The 21820-nt window shown below is 39.5% G+C and overlaps 2 long non-coding RNA genes across 2 annotated transcripts; one reads left to right on the forward strand and one right to left on the reverse strand.

Annotated features, from left to right (window-relative positions):
• Positions 1-15198: 15198 nt before the first annotated feature.
• LOC138980518 (uncharacterized) lies at positions 15199-17563 on the reverse strand. The gene is made up of 2 exons (XR_011460362.1): positions 17145-17563; positions 15199-16612 (listed from the first exon to the last, which is right to left on the reverse strand). It is a non-coding gene; the product is annotated as an uncharacterized lncRNA (long non-coding RNA).
• On the forward strand, positions 17438-20702 carry LOC138980519 (uncharacterized). Its single transcript, XR_011460363.1, has 3 exons — positions 17438-17577; positions 18125-18222; positions 18896-20702. It is a non-coding gene; the product is annotated as an uncharacterized lncRNA (long non-coding RNA).
• The last annotated feature ends 1118 nt before the right edge of the window (positions 20703-21820 follow it).

Consider the following 21820-nt stretch of genomic DNA (forward strand, 5'->3'; position numbering starts at 1 on the left):
GTATACACGCTTTTCCTTCTTTGAGAAGTATGGGTCCGCACGTCCCCACGAATGCTTCCGTGTGTAGTCTAAATTTGACCATTAATTAATTAATTAATTAATTAATTATCCCTGAAATTTAATGAGCTTTTAGGAGATGAAAGCTTTGTAGGTGTCTGAGGCATTTCTAAAAGCTCATTAAAAAATTCCAACTCGTTTAAGAGATATTTGAGACAATGACAAAAGGTGACGTTTTCATGTCAGTATGTCCCAAATGACATCACCAGTACATTTTTCATTCTATCTAATCTGTTTTCGTTCTATTTTTTCTAATAACATGCGTTAACAATTGATTGCCAACTGGAATGGAAGAGCACAAAAAGTGTAACTTGATATGTAGTTTCTCTAGAGGGAAAAACATCTTCCACTTTCATGTCAGTGTGTCCCATGCAACATACATTTGCCAAACAGCTATGTGTAAGTAGATTATTTGTTAGTGGTATAGAAAATACTGATCAACAATCAAAGTCAGTTTTCACATTCATTTTCTACCTATTTCTTATTTGTTTATTCTTTTGGCAATGGTGAAATGTCAGCAATCGTGTGTCATTCGGGACAGTAGACATGACACCTGACCTTTTGTCACTGTCTCATTTGCAATCAAACACCCTTCTGGGTCCGCACGGACCCACGAGTGCCTCGGAAGGGTATACACGCTTTTCCTTCTTTGAGAAGTATGGGTCCGCACGTCCCCACAAATGCTTCCGTGTGTAGTCTAAATTTGACCATTAATTAATTAATTAATTATCACTGATATTTAATGAGTTTTTAGGAGATGATAGCTTGTTAGGTGTCTGTAGCATTTCTAAAAGCTCATTAAAAAATTCCAACTCGTTTAAAAGATATTTGCAATCAAACACCCTTCTGGGTCCGCACGGACCCACGAGTGCCGGCGAAGGTTAAAGACATTTTCCGAATTACAATGGTTTAATAGCCAACTTGCACAATACCCCTTTTGAACAGCTCTCTGGTGCGAAAGATAAGGAAGGTTCACTTCCCTACGGGCAAACGTTTTGCTCTCACAAGCACTGGTGTTCTCTGGCTTGTGTAAAAAAAACAAAATAAAATCTCAATCGCCTTACTTTTGTATACAGGACATGCTTGGGTACTTTGAACGAACTAAAGGATTATTCTTGCGGCTATTATTGCCGCAGCCAATAAACCTTTAACGACTTTGTGTGTGTCGGTGTGTGAATGCTCTGATTTGTTTTGCTATTGTGTATTGCCGTGAGCTCTGGCGAGAAGGGGTGATTAATTTATGTTCATTATTATTATGTCTCACTGTGTTTTCACAGCTGTACAGAACAGTGAAAGGGATACTCGTTCAAACTTTGGTATGATGCCATGAGCGCCATAGTTTAACTAGAGTCAAATCAGTTATTTTTCTTTTTATATTCAATGGTGCCTCATTCACCCATATTCATCAGAACATAAGCTTTTTGCAACGTTCATTGAAGGTCAAGGTCCCTTTAAGTTACCTATCAAACCTCATAGTGGTGTTTATTGTTTATGGTTAGTGTTTTCCCCTGGAGCAATTTTTTGATTAGTGCTTTTGTGAACAAGAAACAATTTACAAGTGGCTCTATCCCATCTTCCCCCCCCCCCCCCCCCCCCTTCCACGTGGCGATATAACCTTCGTGGTTGAAAACACCAAATAAAGAAAGAAAGTGTTTTAAACATTTTCAGTTCTCCATTTAGTTTGGTGAAGTAGTGTAGAGCATTTTTGAGTCACTTGAGAAAAAGTGACTCTATGTAATCGGTCAGTGTTAGTCTGTCCGGCCGGCCGGCCGTCCGTAGACACCACCTTAACGTTGGACTTTTCTCGGAAACTATCAAAGCGATCCGGCTCATATTTTGTTTAGTCGTGACCTCCAATGACCTCTACACTTTAACGATGGTTTCGTTGACCTTTGACCTTTTTCAAGGTCACAGGTCAGCGTCAAAGGAAAAATTAGACATTTTATATCTTTGACAAAGTTCATCGGATGTGATTGAAACTTTGTAGGATTATTCTTTACATCAAAGTATTTACATCTGTAGCCTTTTACGAACGTTATCAGAAAAACAAGGGAGATAACTAGCCTTTTCTGTTCGGCAACACACAACTTAACGTTGGGCTTTTCTCGGAAACTATAAAAGTGACCGGGCTCAAATTTTATGTGAACGTGACTCCCAGTGACCTCTACACTTTGACGTCTGCTTTGGTGACCTTTGACCTTTTTCAAGGTCACAGGTATGTCTTGAAGGAAAAAAATTGAAATATCATATCTCTGAAACTATTCATCGGATTTGATTCAAACTTTATAGGATTATTCTTTACATCAAATTATTTACATCTGTATTGTGTTGTGAATAGCAATTTCTTCCTGTCCATCTGATGCCTCATATAATATTCAGAACTGCGAAAGTGACTCGATCGAGCGTTTGCTCTTCTTGTTTGAACATCAATAATCATGTATGAATTTATTGCATGTTTGTTGCTAGAATATTAATCATTCTTCTGCTGAAGAACTTTGTGCCTGATGAAAGTAAACATTGTGGTCAGTCGCATAGGTACCCCCCGCGGGTTTGGGGGAAGAATTTACCCGATGCTCCCCAGCATGTCGTAAGAGGCGACTAACTGATTCTGTTTCTCCTTTTACCCTTGTTAAGTGTTTCTTGTATAGAATAGTCAATTTTTGTAAAGATTTTACTCAAGCAGTATGTAAGTGTTATGTCCTTTGTACTGGAAACTTGCATTCTCCCAGTAAGGTAATATATTGTACTACGTTGCAAGCCCCTGGAGCAAATTTTTGATTAAGTGCTTTTGTGAACAAGAAACAATTGACAAGTGGCTCTATCCCATCTCCCCCCTTCCCCCGTCGCGATATAACCTTCGTGGTTGAAAACAATGTTAAACACAAAATAAAGAAAGAATAGGCACCCCCTAAAATCAAAGGTGAGTTTTAGATACTAAAATGTGCCAACAAATTTAACAGCACACCCGAGTCCCCTTTTTACTTTAGTTGCAAGATCAGTACATGTTCTATCACGGAATTTTGTTTTGTTTTTGTAATTATGTGTATTTAGAGATTTTTCAAACCAAACTATTAATCTTTGAGCTCTGATGTCCTACTTTTTGACGTGTTGGTATGTTTATTCAAGGTAAGCTAGACGAATCATTTGTATCAGGAAACTAAAATAAATGAAATTCTGATTTTATGTGAAAAATTGAATCAGTATCACAACAATTTCAAAAATTATTCATATTATGTGCTGGTTAATGACTATTACATTTGCAAGCCAAAGCTCTGTTTGCATTCTGAATTTTGCATGTAAATGTCACATTTCAAAGATCACCTATATATTTAGGTGTGTGTGTAGTCTTTTTAAGAACATCAATTATATACATTTATTGGATATTGATTGCTTGAATGTGTATGACACATAATTCTTGTGTATGAATAAATGTGTATGACAAGTTTGAATATTGGATAATACAAATTGTTTGTATGGATTTTGATTCCTGTATGGTGAGGCAATGAACATGTGCGTGTGAGATGTCTATGATGGACAGCAAAATGTAGTTATGGATTCATGGCTGCTAGTCTCATTTCCAGTCATATTAAAAAAAAAACAAGTTGTTTTTACAAAAACACAAAACATAACTCAAGTTGTCTGCCACAAATACAATTAATTTTAATCAAACAAGTGTCATGCAGAAAATCCACTTTAAATAAGGAAAATCATCACAAAATGGAATGCATACTTTATGTTTATCACATCACAAGACACACTGGTAATACTTGGCAGGTGAGAGTTAACCCATCACACAATGGAATGAATATTTTTATCACATCATTAGACTGGTATTACTTGGCAGTTGAGAGTTAACCTATCACAAAATGGAATGAATACTTAATTTTTATCCCATCATAAGACTGGTAATACTTGGCAGTTGCAAGTTCATCCATCACAAAGTGGAATGAATAATTTAATTTTATCACATCATAAAGAATACATCGGTTCTACTTGGCAGGTGACAGCTGAACAGTTAGCAAAACAGTCACTATTTAATACTGGTTACAGAGACGAGGAATTGAGGCTGAAATTTATAAACTAAACAAGAAAGCTGAAATTGTGTGAGCCGTTTGTTCGTTCATGGGCTGAAACTCCCACGGCTTTTACGTGTATGACCGTTTTTACCCCGCCATTTAGGCAGCCATACGCCGCGTTCGGAGGAAGCATGCTGGGTATTTTCGTGTTTCTATAACCCACCGAACTCTGACATGGATTACAGGATCTTTTTCGTGCGCACTTGGTCTTGTGCTTGCGTGTACACACGGGGGTGTTCGGACACCGAGGAGAGTCTGCACACAAAGTTGACTGTGAGCAATAATAAATCTCTCGCCGAACGTGGGGACGAACTCGCGCTGACAGCGGCCAACAGGACTGAGCTACATCCCCGCCCTTGTGTGAGCAGTGACCTTCACTACAGAGGAGTGTAAAACTATAAAAGGAAAAGCAGTAGACAACGCCAGTTTTGGTTAATTTGGTAAAACATAAAAACAGACTATCGTTACACAGGGCACGAATATCACATTATCATAACTGTTACAAACGCTTTTGAGTTTATTAATTTGTATACCATTATGAGACAGTATAACAAAGTTATTAGCGTGCAATTGATTTGTTTGTATCCGGTTTATGGTGTATATTGCCAACTTTTGTATGGGACACTGTAACACTAGTCCGAGTGCTTTTGATATTTTGCTGGCAACGTGTTATTCGTGTAGTAGGGGGGTTGAACCATTTATTCTGTACATTAGGTAACTGATACCTGATATGATGTGAAGTGCTTAGTTTACTTGATCAATAGTCGAGAGAAATACAATGCTTTACATGTTTTCCATGGACAGCGTTACACGGAACACGAAAAGCAGGCAACATAATGACAAACAGTGGTGCAAAAAAACAAATAAGAACAGAACACACTCTTGAAACACAACGGCAATTTAAATAATGCAAAACACAAACATCAAATCTTCGAAAGTCTCTCTCTTGCATTTAATAGCAAGTAAGAAATGATGTACGGTACAGGCACCCAAAATAAAGCTTATTTTACTGAGAGAAAAAACCCACACACACCTTGTCTTAATAATTTTAAGATTTCAAAGTTCAACGTTAAACACCCCCCCCCCCCCCCTGCAAAAAGCAAAGAAAACAAAAACAAGGTATGTAAAGGAGTATAGGAAACCGGTTAAATCAGGGTCATGTTTTTTTTCTTCCTTTGCAGCATGACCTCAAATAATTCAGTTTGAATACATTTGTGAATTCCCTTCAAAATTGCAGAACAAACATTTTTTCGCAGGGTGTGTACAGAAAGAAATACCAACACCTACGGCTACCAAGCAAAAATAATGCGAAACACAAACATCAAATCTTCGAAAGTCTCTCTCTTGCATTTAATAGCAAGTAAGAAATGATGTACGGTACAGGCACCTAAAATAAAGCTTATTTTACGGAGAGAAAAAAACCACACACACCTTGTCTTAATAATTTTAAGATTTCAAAGTTCAACGTTAACACATCTCCCCCCCCCCCCCCCCCCAGGGTGTGTACAGATAGAAACACCAACAGCTACGGCTACCAAGCAGAAACTAAACGCACCATTGAAGGAAAGTTTTTACAATAAATAAAATCCACCCCCTTCAAGAACAGCCTGGGACAGCTTCTGCCTCAGTTCTTGACGTGTCGGGCAGACACCTGCATTCTGAGGGCACAAGTTGACACTCTGGGGAGTGGCTTTTCGGGTGTGTCCACAAACACCACGGTCAGAGGACTCTGGTACCCTCCTGGTACTGTGGACCGGCTCCCAGACATGAAAAACACGAAATCTGAGATGGTGGTTTCTCCGCACTTTCCATCTGAAACAAGACAAAAAAGAAATTCTGAAATAAAGGAAACATCATCCCGCTTTCTTAATAAGCATACAAGTACCAGGACTCAAAAGAGAGGGAATTATTGCATGCTTGTGTTCATTTGTAGAAGCGTAGAAATGTTAAGCATGCTTTGCGACACAGAATGAAATGCTATTTTGAAAGCGTAACTTTTCTTGAGACTTTTTTTGAGCTGCTTGACGTTCAGTTTGATATGTGAAGGCAAACGAGATTCATTTTCCCAAATCTTTGGAGCTTTCAGGGGTAAAACCATGTGTTTATCATTTGCTGCTTTACATATAAGTTATTCTCCTGGGTCGTTTCCCATTTTGTGACATGTATTTTCAGTCCTTAAAACATGTATTAAATGGCAACTTGAATGTATACTCTCCCAAAAAAGAAACTTGACACAGGTAAACATTGATGTTTTTCAAATATATAATATATGTTAGAGGAAAGCACCAAAATTCAGTTTGAAGTTTGTCGGTTACATTGTTGCTAACAACTAACCCATAAAAAGAACATAATTGAACCAAGACTTTACTAAGTGGTCGCCCTTTTATTGAATTGCAAAAATTCTCGTCTGCACAAAAATCATGTGCATGGAGAGTATCGAGAGTATACATATTTTCTTTAGTAATAATTTTTTTTCCAGTAATACTCCAGGTTGTTAATGATGCAGACTTGCAACAAAACAACATAGAATATATATATATTATTTTCTTGGTAGTGTTAGCAGTATTCAAATTCATGTCACAACTTCCGGTTTCCATGTTATGAAGGTGCTTTACTGTTTTTTAATTTTTTTTAATTTTTTAATTTTTTTTTTTTAATTTTTTTTTTTAACATTTTATTTCCTTTATATACACATAAACACAGCATAACATACATCATACACCGAGTTTATCAACAAAGCGTATACACACGTACATAAGGTGCTTTACTTTAAAACCTTTGTACTTTTACTGAACACTAAGACAAACAAAATGTGCAAGTATTTGTTATTCTATCTCTGCAGGCCAAGGATATTTATGAAACTAGTATTTGTGAATGAAATTAATTTGTACAGCTTAAATGTCTCAAGTTAAATTTAATAAAAAGTCTACTTTATAACATGGTTTTCCCTGGTACACAGCTCTGGAGATTAAAGCTGTGGTCTATTTATGACTTTCCTGGGCTACGAGGTTGAAAAATAGGGATACAATCATGTACAGAATTCTGTACAGCAAACGCTACCCGAAACCCCACCTATACGGCGTGTATGACCTTGAGAGCTTCAGTCAACGCTTGAATTTTTCAGGGATAACAGCCGGTTTGCTCTCTCAAGACTGATCATATTTTATCTTCAAGAGAGATCAAGGGGAAAAAATAAAAGCCCCGGCGAAGATTCGAACTCTCGACTTCGTGTCTCATGTCCTAACCACTAGGCTACTGCGCCAATTGAGAAAATGAAGGAAAAACATTGATATGAATTCATGTTATGTTATTCTTGAAGCAGCATGATTTATATCTCTATCCGCCCATTGTTCAGAAGTTTGTTTGTTTGTTTGCTTAACGCCCAGCCGACCACGAAGGGCCATATCAGGGCGGAGCTGCTTTGACATATAACGTGCGTCACACACAAGACAGAAGTCGCAGCACAGGCTTCATGGCTCACCCAGTCACATTATTCTGACACCGGACCAACCAGTCCTAGCATTAACCCCATAATGCCAGACGCCAGGCGGAGCAACCACTAGATTGCCAATTTTAAAGTCTTAGGTATGACCCGGCCGGGGTTCGAACCCACGACCTCCCGATCACGGGGCGGACGCCTTACCACTAGGCCAACCGTGCCGGTTGTTCAGAAGTGAATACATGTATAACTATTTCTTAGATGTCTGGTTTCAACTGGCTTTGGAGAGATTCAATTACTGTTCTTGTCATTTTCTTGCATGTTGTAAATAGAGATATCGCAGCTATTTGCATGGCGCGAATGTCGTGTAGCATGACGGTGTAAACATGTACTGCGATTCTGTAAAACATGTTTGCAAATAAAGGCAAATTTTAATGTCAATTTTTACGTTTTTGCAATGCATAAATGATAATTCAAGCGTAGAATGATATAAAATTATCAATTTTTTATCTTTGACAATACTGGTGTAGTGGCCTAGCGGTTAAGACATCGGCCCCGACATTTCGAGGCCCCGATGCCTTGAGTTCGAATCCCTGCCAAGTCGTTTATTTTTTCTGCTCGATCCTTCTTGACAACAAATATGCTCAGCTCTGCGAGAGCAAATCGGATGTTACCACTGCAAAATTCAAGCGTTGACTGAAGCTCTCAAGGTCATACACGCCGTATAGGTGGGGTTTCGGGTAGTGTTTGCTGTACAGAAATCTGTACATGATTTTGTCCCTATTTTTCAACCTCGTAGCCCCGGAAAGTCATAAATAGACCACAGCTTTAACCCATATCAATCAAGGTTTGTTATGAGCCAAACGGCTTTCCATATGAGATTATATACGTACCACTGCCGCCGCCACCAAATAATCATAATATACACTTTACAACGGATTACACACACACACACACACACACAGATAACAAGGTAATCTTGAACTTTAGCGTGACGAAAATGCACCGAAAATGGTGTACGTTGTCAACCATGGGACATCATCTACACGAAAGAGTTGTCTCCCTTGTCTGGTCACACGGATAATTCCTTCTTTGATGGGTCAAATGCATTCGTACAGTTCATCATCGGAGTTCATTCCGTAACTTCAAAGGGATCTAAAATGACTTGTTATGATTACAAGTACAGGTTCTACAAATTTGGAGACTTAAATGCCTCTGAATTAAGAGCTATGAATTTAACACGCTAAAGTTCAAGATTACCGATAGCAGCTAGTCTCTCGCACCGAATTCCAATATTTTGCATCTTTGGTCAAAAACGCGTACAGGCCTCCCTTCAAGTTCAACTTCTGGATGTGGATGCCCCACTGACTCGGTGTAGATCGTCACAAGAACCGAATTCGTCTGATAAAACAATTAACTTACCCTGCTGTGCGAGCCTGGGCAACAGCGTTAATTAAAACTGCACTCGCAAACCTTCCAAAACATCAGGGACATTTGCCACCCCCGCCATCTTGAGCTGTTCAGTCTGTCAAAAGGCGGCAAAGCGAGGCTATGAAGACGCGTATAAGCTTAGTGTTTTTCATGTGGATTCCCAGTCCACGTTTTTAAGTCGCTTAACCACGTGACTAATAACTGATTAATACAGGTGTATTTATTATTAAATACAGGTGTATTTAATTTTAAATACAGGTGTATTTATTTTTAAATACAGGTGTAATTATTTTTAAATACAGGTGTATTTATTTTTAAATACAGGTGTATTTATTATTAAATACAGGTGTATTTATTTTTAAATACAGGTGTATTTATTTTTAAATACAGGTGTATTTATCATTAATTACACCTGTATTTTATAATAAATACAGGTGTATTTAATAATAAATGCACCTGTATTTAATAATAAATACACCTGTATTTAAAAATAAATACACCTGTATTTAATAATAATTACACCTGTATTTAAAAATAAATACACCTGTAATTTATAATAAATACACCTGTATTTAATAAAAAATACACCTGTAATTAATAAAAAAAAATACACCTGTAATTAATAATGATACTTATTGTATACGTTTAAGAAATAAATACAGCTGTATTTATCATTAAATACAGGTGTATTTATTTTAAATTACAGCTGTAATAGTTATGAGCCAAACGGCTTTCCATAGTACTATGGCGGCACGCATCCGGTCCGATGTTAATCGGCCCGATGGCTTGTTGGACCTGCGGCCCGACACCTTATGCCGACATCGTCCCGATGTCTTCCCGCTGAAATCGATATCTTCCCGATGTCGGCATAAGGTGTCGGACCGCAGGTCAAACAAGTCATCGGGCCGATTAACATCGGACCGGATGCGTGCCGCCATAGTGCAGGTGTTCGGCCGCCTATCGGCCGCATCGTTGCCTCTTTGCAAAAGTTAGTCGGGCCAACACCCGCGTCGTATGTTTTGACGTCACCGGCCCGACTTTTTGAAGGGTGTTCGGCCGATTATCGGCCGCTAATGTCTTGCTGGCTGGGTCTGTCTGTCTGTCTGTGTATGTGTGTATTCGCCATGCACGGCCAAAGTTCTCGATGGATCTGCTTCAAATTTGGTGTCCATATTCAGATACACCCCGGACAAAATCTGATCGATGAGATATTTCAATACGTGCTCTCAGCGCGCAGCGCGCAGCGCAAACCGATTTTGGTTTTTTTTTCGTACCATAACTCTTCCTTATCTTCTCCATGTTTTCAGCGTTTACCTCCCTTCCTTCGTATGGTGCACTATAGTATGAGGGGGCATCTTCGGATATTCCCGGCGTTCTGTTACTATTTTTAGAAGGTCACCGCAGTGTCCAGAACGTAAATTGGACCCGTCAATTATCCTCACTGTAAAAGTGCAAAGGTCGAATCAAGTATAGCCACGCGAAAAATACACTGTCATCTATCTCTCTATATATACGGCTTCTCTGTGTTTGTGTGTGTGTGTGTGTGTGTGTGTGTCTCTCTATGTGGGCAACACCTGTGGATTGTTCAGTTCTGTTTGTGATGTGGTCTGGCGGCTTTTGTGTATTTGTATGTACTGGCCTTCCTTTGAGAAGCCATAACAGTTCAAAAGGGCTTAGAGATAAGCTCTAAATTGCTCAATCCTGTTTGAGTGGAGTTCGCCTCCAAACTGAGGTGATTAACACGGTTACAATCGTCGACAAGGATGGGACTCGATATGGTCAGGAATGGCATTATGGCCACTGAATCATTTTCGTGCTGTTCCCATTCCACGAATCTGGGAGGGACCTAAGCTTGGCGGGTCCATTGTTCGGACCCGGCGAAGCCGGCGTACGGCTCTAAGTACTTCTTCCCGGCGAAGCCGGCTACCCGGCGAAGCGGGTATTCATCTAGTCTGAGAATACAGGGTCTGAAAGGGGGGGGGGGGGGGGGGGTCTTAAAAGGGTATCATGTCTATGGTGATCACCAGAGGGTTAGGTTACCCTCAGTGTCATTTCCTGAGACTTTCATGGAACTCGAATATTTTGTGTCCTACATGTATTACAAACTTGCTGATGATACAAACATCTATAACACAACAGAAAACAGCAAAGTTTAACAACTAGAGTGAATGGAGTGAAACCCGCGTGACAAAACGAATTCCCAAACTTGGGCAATTAATTTTCTGTATTCTGTATTCTGTAAAGTTTTACAAAATGATTTATTAAAATGGCAGCCATGGTCAGACATATGGAATTTATTTTACTGTATCAAAATGCAAAGTTATGCATTTTGATCTGAAAGGAATAGTTACTATATATTCAATGAAACTTGAGAATCAGATGTTAACCCTGGAGTAACGTTAACCTCCAACAAAAAAGACCTTGGAAACCTGGTTGGTTAGGGTGGCGACTTATGTGCAGACCCGCTGCCAGTGCCTTATCCCCCTTCATGTGTACACAATCAAGCACAAGACCAAGTACGCATGGAAAAGATCCTGTAATTCATGTCAGAGTTTGGTGGGTTATAGAAACACGAATATACCATGCATGCATCCGCCGAAAGCATCGTATGGCTGCCTAAATGGCACGGTAAAAACGGTCATAAATGTAAAAACTGTGAGATTTTCAGCCCATGAACAAAGAAGAATACGATTATTCAGAAACTTTGGATTTAGAAGACATTTAATTCAAATGTTTCAGATCGCAAATCAAGTTGATGATTTAGAAAGTGCACAAATGTCCAGTTTCACCAAATATGACAAGACCAGAAATGATATTAACGTGATTTTTATTGAGCACGTAGCAAAACCAACTTGAGGAAAAATATTTGCATTAACAACTGATCCTCTTCTTCTTCAAATACTGAGGAAATCCCTGTACATGGCAAACACATCCTCATTTGGTTGGTGCGCTTAATTTCCCGAGAGTGAAAGATAAAGTGGATAGTGTACCTATGAAAATAAAAAACATGGGTGGGTTGGTAGGCAAGCTTCGCACTATCTGTTTAAAGAGCAAGCAATATTGAAATAAACTAAGAGAAATCGGCTGGACGAAGATATTTAAAGTTTGAGCCGAATGAAATTCGAATTTGAAGAATGAACTGAAAACGTTATGAAGACCCAAGTAAATAAAAATAAAAACGTTGAAAAATACTAATGGGTAGGTTTCACTGCCTCCACTGAGCGATTTGTCCCCACTACCTTAACTTAACTTGACTAAATGTTTATACATCCAGATAAGTTTGATGTCTTTTTAGAATACACACTGAAATCCTTATTGTTTAATTCTTCGTTGCTTTTAATTGTGAGTGCATATGTGTAGGCCCTATGCGTGTGCGCGAGGTGAAATGATCAGTGAGTGTCAGCTCGACGTCACAGCAGGGACCTATATAATATAGGTCTATGGTCACAGTGATAGTGTGTGCGTGTGTTCCTTTTTATATTACACTGCAGTCTTAATAATTATTTTGTACTGCGAGTTACCCAGGGATGTGATGTCAGTACACATCTAAAGGAGTAACCCAACCATGCAGTAATTATTTTACAGATAAGAACCACGTGCAAAAGTGCCATGAAATTGAAAGTACATTGTACACGTTTCTGGTGTCTATCGTTTTTATTTTGACAGTTTTAGGCAAACAGATATTTCCGGTTTAGACTCGTTGTACATCCGGTTGGGACGTCAGAATATATATTACATACATACATGTATTAACCGAACAAGTGCAAGCCGAAGAAGAGCAAACAATTATGCAATACATGTGCTTTCACAACATTCTCAAGGTAATTGTTTTTTTAATAACAAATCTCTTAGACACCATGTTGGAACACGTACTTGTTTGGTGGTGATGTTCAAGAGACATTCGCTGCACTGTTGAGATGCAATAACAGTTGACTGGAAAGCGCTCCGGCCGTAACTAAGCGATCTCTGACTTAAGCATTTTAAAGTCGAGGAAGTTCTTCTGTGAAAGAAATGTTCTGCTGCCATTCTGATTCATTTATTGTTTATTCTTGGATAAAATTGGCAAACGCTCTGGCTATACGCACTCGGAGTGTATATGTTAGGCGCGTTTGATCGATCTGCGCGATCGCGCTGCGCGTTTGGTGGATCGATCAAACGCGCACACATCGATCGATGTGTGCACGTTTGATCAATACAAAGAATACAAGAATCGTTAAAACGCGCAGCTCTCATATACTTGCGCATTTGGACGATCCGTCTCACAAATCACCTTTAATAGCAAATGATTTAAAAGTTCAGCTGTTTTCATGACATGTCAGAGGGATGGACAGAGATGAGGAAGGAGGGATTGGGGGGAGAGACTGAGAGACTAAGAGAGAGACTGAAAGAGAGAGAGAAAGTGTGTGTGTGTGTGAGAGAGAGAGAGAGAGAGAGAGAAGAGAGAGACAGAGAGGAGAGAGACAGAGAAGAGAGAGAGAGAGAGAGAGAGAGAGACTGACTAAGAGAGAGAGAGAGAGACAGAGAGAGAGAGAAAAGAAGCCAAGACTCTTCTACAACGGAAGAAGAAAGAAAACTGGAAAAAGAGAAACGGAGACTACAACCCACAGGAAGACCCCATCAACAAACTAGACCGGAGAAGCCAAACCACCATTTTCCGTCTAAGGACAGGGCACTGTGGACTGAAGAAACACCTCAAGAGACTGGGCCTTGCGGATGACGCACACTGTGAATGTGGCTCGGAAGAGCAAACTCCGGAGCACATTCTCCAGAACTGCCCCCATCTAGAGACAATACGCCAGAAGTTCTGGCAAGAAGAGACCAGTGTTGGAGCCAAACTCTGGGGTCCTGCCGACGAACTGCGCAAGACTGCGGACTTCCTGGCAGCCACTGGTCTGAGGATCTAGCACGGCCACCAACATCGAACGCAGAAGAAGAAGAAGAAGAGAGAGAGAGAGATCTTGAGAGATTGAGCGACTAAGAGAGAGAGAGAGAGAGAGAGAGAGACTAAGAGAGAGACAGAGAGAGAGAAGAGAGAGCGATAGAGAGAGAGAGAGAGACTAAGAGAGAGAGAGAGAGAGAGAGAGACTGAGAGACTATCCCAGCCAGCACCCCGATATCGGTCCGATATCGGACCGATATCGGATACGATATCGGGTCGATATCGGATTCCGATATCGGTCCGATATCGGATTGCAAATCGGGTCGATATCGGACCGATATCGGATTACGACATCGGACCGATATCGACCCGATATCGACCCGATATCGGTCCGATATAGAGAATCGGTATCGGCCTCATATCAGATCCTGATATCGGCGCGATATCAAATCCCGATGTCAGATTGCAAATTGGGTTGATACCGGGTCAATATCGGATTACGACATTGGTCCGATATCGGTCCGATATTGGTCCGATATAGAGAATCGATATCAGATCCCGATAGCGGACCGATATCGGATTGCAAATCCGGTCGATATCGGACCGATATCGGATTACGACATCGGACCGATATCGACCCGATATCGGTCCGATATAGAAAATCGGTATCGGCCTCATATCAGATCCCGATATCGGCATGATATCAAATCCCGATGTCAGATTGCAAATTGGGTTGATACCGGGTCGATATCGGATTACGACATTGGTCCGATATCGGTCCGATATCGGTACGATATAGAGAATCGATATCGGATCCCGATATCAGATCCCGATATCAGATTGCAAATCAGATCGATATCAGTTTGATATCGGATCCCGATATCGGTCCGATATATCGGATCCCGATATCGGTCCGATATCGGATCCCGATATCGGACCGATATCGGATTGCAAATCGGGACGATATCGGGTCGATATCGGATTCCGACATTGGACTAATATTGGTCCGATATCGGTACGATATAGAGAATTGATATCGGCCTAACATCGGGAACCAATAATGGACCGATATCGGGAACCGATAAGGGTGGTGCCCTTCTATGGTGCCCTGGTGGTGCCCTTCCGTCAATTCCTTTAAGTTTCAGCTTTGCAACCATACTTCCCCCGGAACCTGAAAACCTGAAAACTTTGGTTTCCTGGAAGCTGCCCGCAGAGTCGATGAAGCAAAACCAGCGAATAGTTGGCATTAATTATCTGATCATCTTTGAACCTCTGACTTTACTTCTTGACTAATGAAAACATGCTTCATGCTTGGCAATTGCTTTCGCACTTGTTCGTCTTTGACCTGCACTAAAACTTGCTGTAATCCGTAAATATTAGATTTCTGGCCCAAGAACAGAAGAAAATTTAAAAGGAGACAGAAATGATAAGATGAAGTAGTTGATAAACATTGTCACACAAGTAAAAATGAAAGTGAGTCAATAAACATTGTCACACAAGTACAAATGAAAGTGAGTCAAAGGCAGAATGAGAATAATTTAATAACCAACTGTATCATTGAAAACACATAAGTTACCAATGCAACATAAACAAATTACAACTATCAATTAAAATTCAACAGTTAATACAATTAATAACTGACCTTGTGATAAGATAACTCATCCACTGAAATGTCATCCACTCTGCTGCTAAAGGACGGGCTTGAACCCATGACTCACAGCATTGCAGAGCAGACCACTAACCAATGGGTCCCCACCGAATAATTATGGAGTGTCACGATTCATGTGACCCATCAAAGTCAAAGTATTTAATTCCATAAGGCGATAGCCCCCTTGGAATAAGGAAATAACAATAACTTCACAAAACGCATGAATCAAATTAACACAAAGGAGACGGGAAAATCGTCGCAAACGGATAACCAGTTATGAAATCAATTATAACTAAATAAGTCTTTCGATTTGCAACAAACAACGGACTGGTCACGCAACGGTTCTGTCCAGTCATGATAATCAAAACAAATGATTGTTACGCTCCAATTCTTCACAAGGGTGGGGAACGGGAAATGTTCAGACCATCTCTTTTATCCTCACGGTGCTTTCCTCGCTCATCCTCTGAAACATATCAGCTAGGTTAGACCATTGATGTTCTTTGTCTCCTTCATATCTGGCATCGTCTGTCACCTTCCGCCTATCAGCGTCACTCGCAACAACATCACTCCGCACCATACAGCCTGAATCTGACACTGTCAGCTGCGATTGAAAGTTGGAGACACACAACGTAGCACCACCGACGCACTTTTTCATGGCCGCCTTTGTCGAGCATCAAAAACGCAGTATCGCCATTGTTCAGTCGCCACAACAGTCGGTATTGAACGATGTCAGCCCATTCTCCGACATAATTGCACATAGCATTTGTTCCAAAACAGCAGGCCTAGGGAATCCTTACAGAGGCATTATATCATATATATATGTAGAGGCATTATATCATGTAGAGGCAAAATAACACAAAATGAAGAGAGAGTGAATCCGAGAGGCGTGTTCCTTGCTGGTTGTCAGCACATTAGCACTAATTTTATTTACCATCTTCATCTTAGTCCTCGTCCTCGTTTTCTGTGTTGATCTTCGACATCCTCCCACCATGTAGACGATCCGACAATCCTGTCAACCACTTCGCAAGCACCTGTTCGAATTGCTTGTTGTCGGTTTGAATATGGCGCTTCCTCACGGCCAGCTGCAGTAAAAAGATTAACCGTTATGAGTATGACGCAACAAGATGATCATATAAAATGTTGACATTGTATGAACATGTTTGTGCTTTCATAAGGAGACATGCTGTCTGCAAAACCTCCCTCACCTTTCATTTGTTCTTCACCATTTCTTCCATCACTGGCAGATTTATTTGTCTACATTCAATGTGTGTGTGTGTGTGTGTGTGTGTGTGTGTATGTGTGTGTGTGTGTGTGTGTGTGTGTGTGTAGAGAGGTATTTTTATAAATCTGAAAGAATAAAAACTGTTTATTATGCACAACAGAACCATAAAAGGATTCTTAGTTAAAATCACCATTTTATTTTTACAACAACAATAAAGAAAATCAGCAACCACCTAAACACACACAGTGACACAAACACACACAGTGACACACACACACACCTAAGAAACAAACACACTGTTTAGTCTCATATATTCCAAGAGAAAAAAATACATCAAGTCTCAATAATTAGCAAAACTATCTTCCAAGTTCATAGGCATAGGCAATACTCACTCAACGTTTTACGTGATGCATGATGATCGACTGTTTGGAACACTCTTGAAACCAGTCCAGTTCTGTCTTCCTCCTTCTGTCTTAGTATTGGACTGTCCAGTCAGGATCGTTTCTGATGTTGTATAACATAGTGCTCTAGCAACTGCCTGTTTTCAATCTTCCCAACGCATTTCGCCATTTGTTTACTCAGTAACTGCCGGACAAGTAATTCTGAGTGACCTCCCGTGATCGCCAAGGGACATTACTCTCGGACTTTTCTCTGTCGAATCGAACTCAAGAAAGTTTGTACTGTATTTTTACCGTTTTTAACACTCCTGCAACTTCAAAGCCAGTGTGTCTGCTGATATAAGATAACATGCTGCACTTCAGCATATATCAGGACTACACAATACAGATCTTATGACGCTGAGCGAATGGCAAATGGAACTTTCAGGTAATGTTACTTCACTGTGTGACTTGTGTTGTAAATTCATAATCATATTCATAAGTTCAGAATCCGTTGGCATTGTGATTGTTGACTTATTTTTGATACGAGTCACCAATATCAAAGCAATACAGTATCATGCATAACGATTGGAAAGGTGAATTTATCTCTCTTTCTCTTTCTTTCCTGCCTTCTGTCTTTCTAGTTTCTTGCTCTGTCTGTCTTTCTCAGTTTCAGTCTCTCTGTCTGTTTCTCTCTCCCTGTCTGTCTGTCTGTCTGTCTGTCTCTCTCTCTCTCTCTCTCTCTCTCTCTCTCTCTCTCTCTCTCTCTCTCTCTCTCTCTCTCTCTCTCTCTCTCTCTCTCTGATATTTTATTTCTCTCTGTCAATCTGATAATTGCCACACATTTTCACACATTTGTTCAATCTCACAGAATTTATAAGAGATCTCAGAGAGTTATTTTCGAAAATCGTCTTTTCAAAGACACTTAAAACAAGTTTTGATTGACCACTGTTCTCTACTGTAATGCAACTCACACATCAATGCTTTCATTGCAGGGTGGGAGGAATTACCATGAGGATACCAGAAGGCATTCACAGGGATGTAAACTACAAGTTACAACCCTGACAAGTGACATTCTGGCTTTTGAGGCCAAGTAAGTGTGTGTGTGTGTGTGTGTGTGTGTGTGTGTGTGTGTGTTTGCAGGTAAAATCCACGTTAACGCTTGATGAATGTTCCAGCAGTCATATTATATTTATAACTGAAAATCATTTATGAGAGAAGGCAGTGTTGTTGTCAGGCTTCGGTCTGGGGTCATTAATACATGCTTATGACGCATTGTTCTAAATCTTGGCTGGTCGACCATCACATCAATTTCGACATAAAGAACTATAAGAGGTCTTCTGACAGAACAATTTGTTGTAGCCGGGACATCTGGACCTATACATATTTTTAGTCCAGGTCCAACTGACATATTATTGTCTTACTCTTACTCAGTCTTAGTCTTGGAAAAAACTTCGGGAAGGTGTTCTGTGTGTGTTGGGGGGAGGGGGGGGGTTGTTATCCATGCCAGGCAGCATTGACTAAGAGCATTTCATTCAAACACAGAAGAATGCTATCAAAGTTAGCATATATATATATATATACACACAAGTAAATTCAACAAATATTGGCATAATGCAAAGACAATGTAAACCTTATTTACCTTCAGTTCTATATTTAGCAAAGAGCATTAACAAAGAAGACATAATTATAGTGTTTACACTGAAGTTCTCAAATCACACTGAATTCTTTATGTTTTAAGATTGTTGCATTCTCTGTCTTTGCAGATGTCATAGCATTTGGAGCAGATCTTCAAAGTCTCCCATTGCAGACATGCCATCGTCTGCACTGGTTGTATCAACAACTTTTTCCAAGGCTGGTGCTGCAGATTTAACAAGTATATATCGTCTGCTGCAAACTCAACATTAACAACTTCTCTGTCTGCTCCTGCTTCGAATTCAACAATTCTTGTTGTCTGGTGCTGCTGCAAAGTGAATGACTTCTTCGTTTGCTGCTGCAGGTTTAACAAGTATATCGTCTGCTGCAAATTCAACAAGTTCTTTGTCTGCAGATGACGCTACAAATTCAACAACTTCTGTGTCTGCTCCTGCTTCAAATTCAACAATTCTTTTTATCTGCTGCTGCAAAGTGAATGACTTCTTCCTCTGCTGGTGGTGTTGCAAATAACCTCATCTTTCCTTGTGTCTCTGGCATCATTCGGATACATGTACAAGATACCTAGCTGTGCGAAGACTATTTTTTTTAAACCCAAAAGATGGAATAGAATTGGTAAATTTCTAGGTACAGAACCTAAAAGTGGGATACATGTATCTAAACTCACTTCCAGAAACTTTAGAACTGATTCAACTTCCGACATTTTTATCATGGTTTTATGGTGTGTGTTTTTTTAAATGTACAGTATATATATCATGGAAATGATGAATAAATGTTTAGAACATATTCTCACAACATATTTCTAATGGTTTTATTTATTTGTCTTTTGTTTTGTTTCATGTTAGCATGCACACTTCCTTCTTCTTCTTCTTCTGGATTCGTGGGATGAAACTCCCACGTACACTCGTGTTTTTGCACGAGTGGAATTTTACGTGTATGACCGTTTTTATGTGTGGTTCTTTTTATGTTTGCACTCAACATAAAAAACACACGTTTGAATAACTTGAATCTAACCATTATATTGTGCTTTTTATTTGGTAAAATTGACATTAGCCGTAAACGAAAATTAACTTTAATTTAACTTTATATTATGGTTTTGTTTTAATGAACGTTAATTTAATGTTAAATTAACGTAAAAACTAAACGTTTATCTCATGAGCAAACTTGGAATCCAATATCGGACCAATATCGGGCAGATATGGGATATCTTGGTCTGAGGGAGAAAAAAAATTCTAATAAAAAGTTTAATTATAGTTTTATTTTGGTTCTTTGTATCGGACCTATATCCAATATTGGCCCAATGTCGTAATCCTATATCGACCCGATTTGAAATCCGATATCGGGATCCGATATCGACCCGATATCGTATCCCGATATCGGTCCGATATCGGTCCGATATCGGGGTGCTGGCTGGATATCTCGGACCAAGATATCCGATATCTGCCTGATATCGGTCGGATATTGGATTCCAAGTTTGCTCATCAGATTAACGTTAAATTAACGTCAACTTTATTGGCCCAATGTCGGAATCCAATATCGGTCCGATATCAACCCGATATCGTATCCGATATTGGTCTGATATCGTGCCAATATTGGTGTGATGAATGGGATTGTATTGGCGATGATGTGAAAACTTGGAATCCAATATCGGACCGATATCAGAATATCTTGGTCCGAGGAAAAAAGAAAAAAAAACCAATAAAAAGTTTAATTATAGTTTTATTTTGGTTCTTTTTATTTTCGCACTCAACGTGAAAAAACACATGTTTAAATAACGTTAATCTAACCATTATATTATGCTTTTTATTTGGTAAAACTGACATTAGCCGTAAACAAAATTAACTTTAATTTAACGTTATATCCGATATCGGTCCGATATCGGTCCGATATCGGATTCCAAGTTTGCTCATCAGATTAACATTAAATGAATGTTAACTTAATTAATGTAAAAAGTTAACATTAATTTAATGTTAATCATTCTGATGAGCAAACTTGGAATCCGATATCGGTCCGATATCGGTCCGATATCGGATTCCAAGTTTGCTCATCAGATTAACATTAAATTAATGTTAACTTAATTAACGTAAAAAGTTAACATTAATTTAATGTTAATCTGATGAGCAAACTTGGAATCCGATATCGGATTCCAAGTTTGCTCATCAGATTAACATTAAATTAATGTTAACTTAATTAACGTAAAAAGTTAACATTAATTTAACGTTAATCTGATGAGCAAACTTGGAATCCAATATCGGACCGATATCAGACCGATATCGGATATCTTGGTCCGAGATATCCGGTCAAATCCGATATCGGACCGATATCGACCCGATATCGTGTGCTGACTGGGTAAGAGAGAGAGAGAGAGAGAAACATTAAAACATAGAACTTTATTACAGGAAAGATAGCATTAGGTCCGTAGGGCCTTTCTTCCAGCTAGTCCTGATCTAAGCAAAATGGTTATAATCGAAATGGGAATACATAGGAACAAACTTTTTATGATGAAACGCAGACACACGCAATAATAGTAATATAAGAATAAGATCATAAGAGAGAGAGAGAGAGTCGGAGTCGGAAATTTTATTTGTTAGGCCTCCGGCCCATAACAAGACTGGTGACACATAATACAAGCGCTTTCTATATACCGAAGCATGCACGATCGCGCAAAGTTCTCGCTACTGGAAGTCCGATAGAGAGTCCACTGCATTTGTCAGAGTCAGGGATACCTTGACTCACACTGCACACCAATACCATTCATCATAACATCATGATTTGATCACATTCCAAGAATGAAAACATCACGGTGTTTGAAACTGTTCATCCTAAGTAAAAGCGGACTACGCGAGACACTATTCTCAGATCTTCTTCCAGTTCTTCTTTGTACAATTCAGCGTACCGATCTTTGCTGATAGGGGGCAATGTCCGAAGACACGACATGGCATGTTTCTGAATCTTGGTCATGCTGTCTGACTGATCGAAGAACCAGCGTTTACGGTCTGTGTTGAAATCATACATGAGCACAACATCATCACTTTTGC

The sequence above is a fragment of the Littorina saxatilis genome, linkage group LG11, assembly GCF_037325665.1.
Source record: "Littorina saxatilis isolate snail1 linkage group LG11, US_GU_Lsax_2.0, whole genome shotgun sequence".
Taxonomy (NCBI): domain Eukaryota; kingdom Metazoa; phylum Mollusca; class Gastropoda; order Littorinimorpha; family Littorinidae; genus Littorina; species Littorina saxatilis.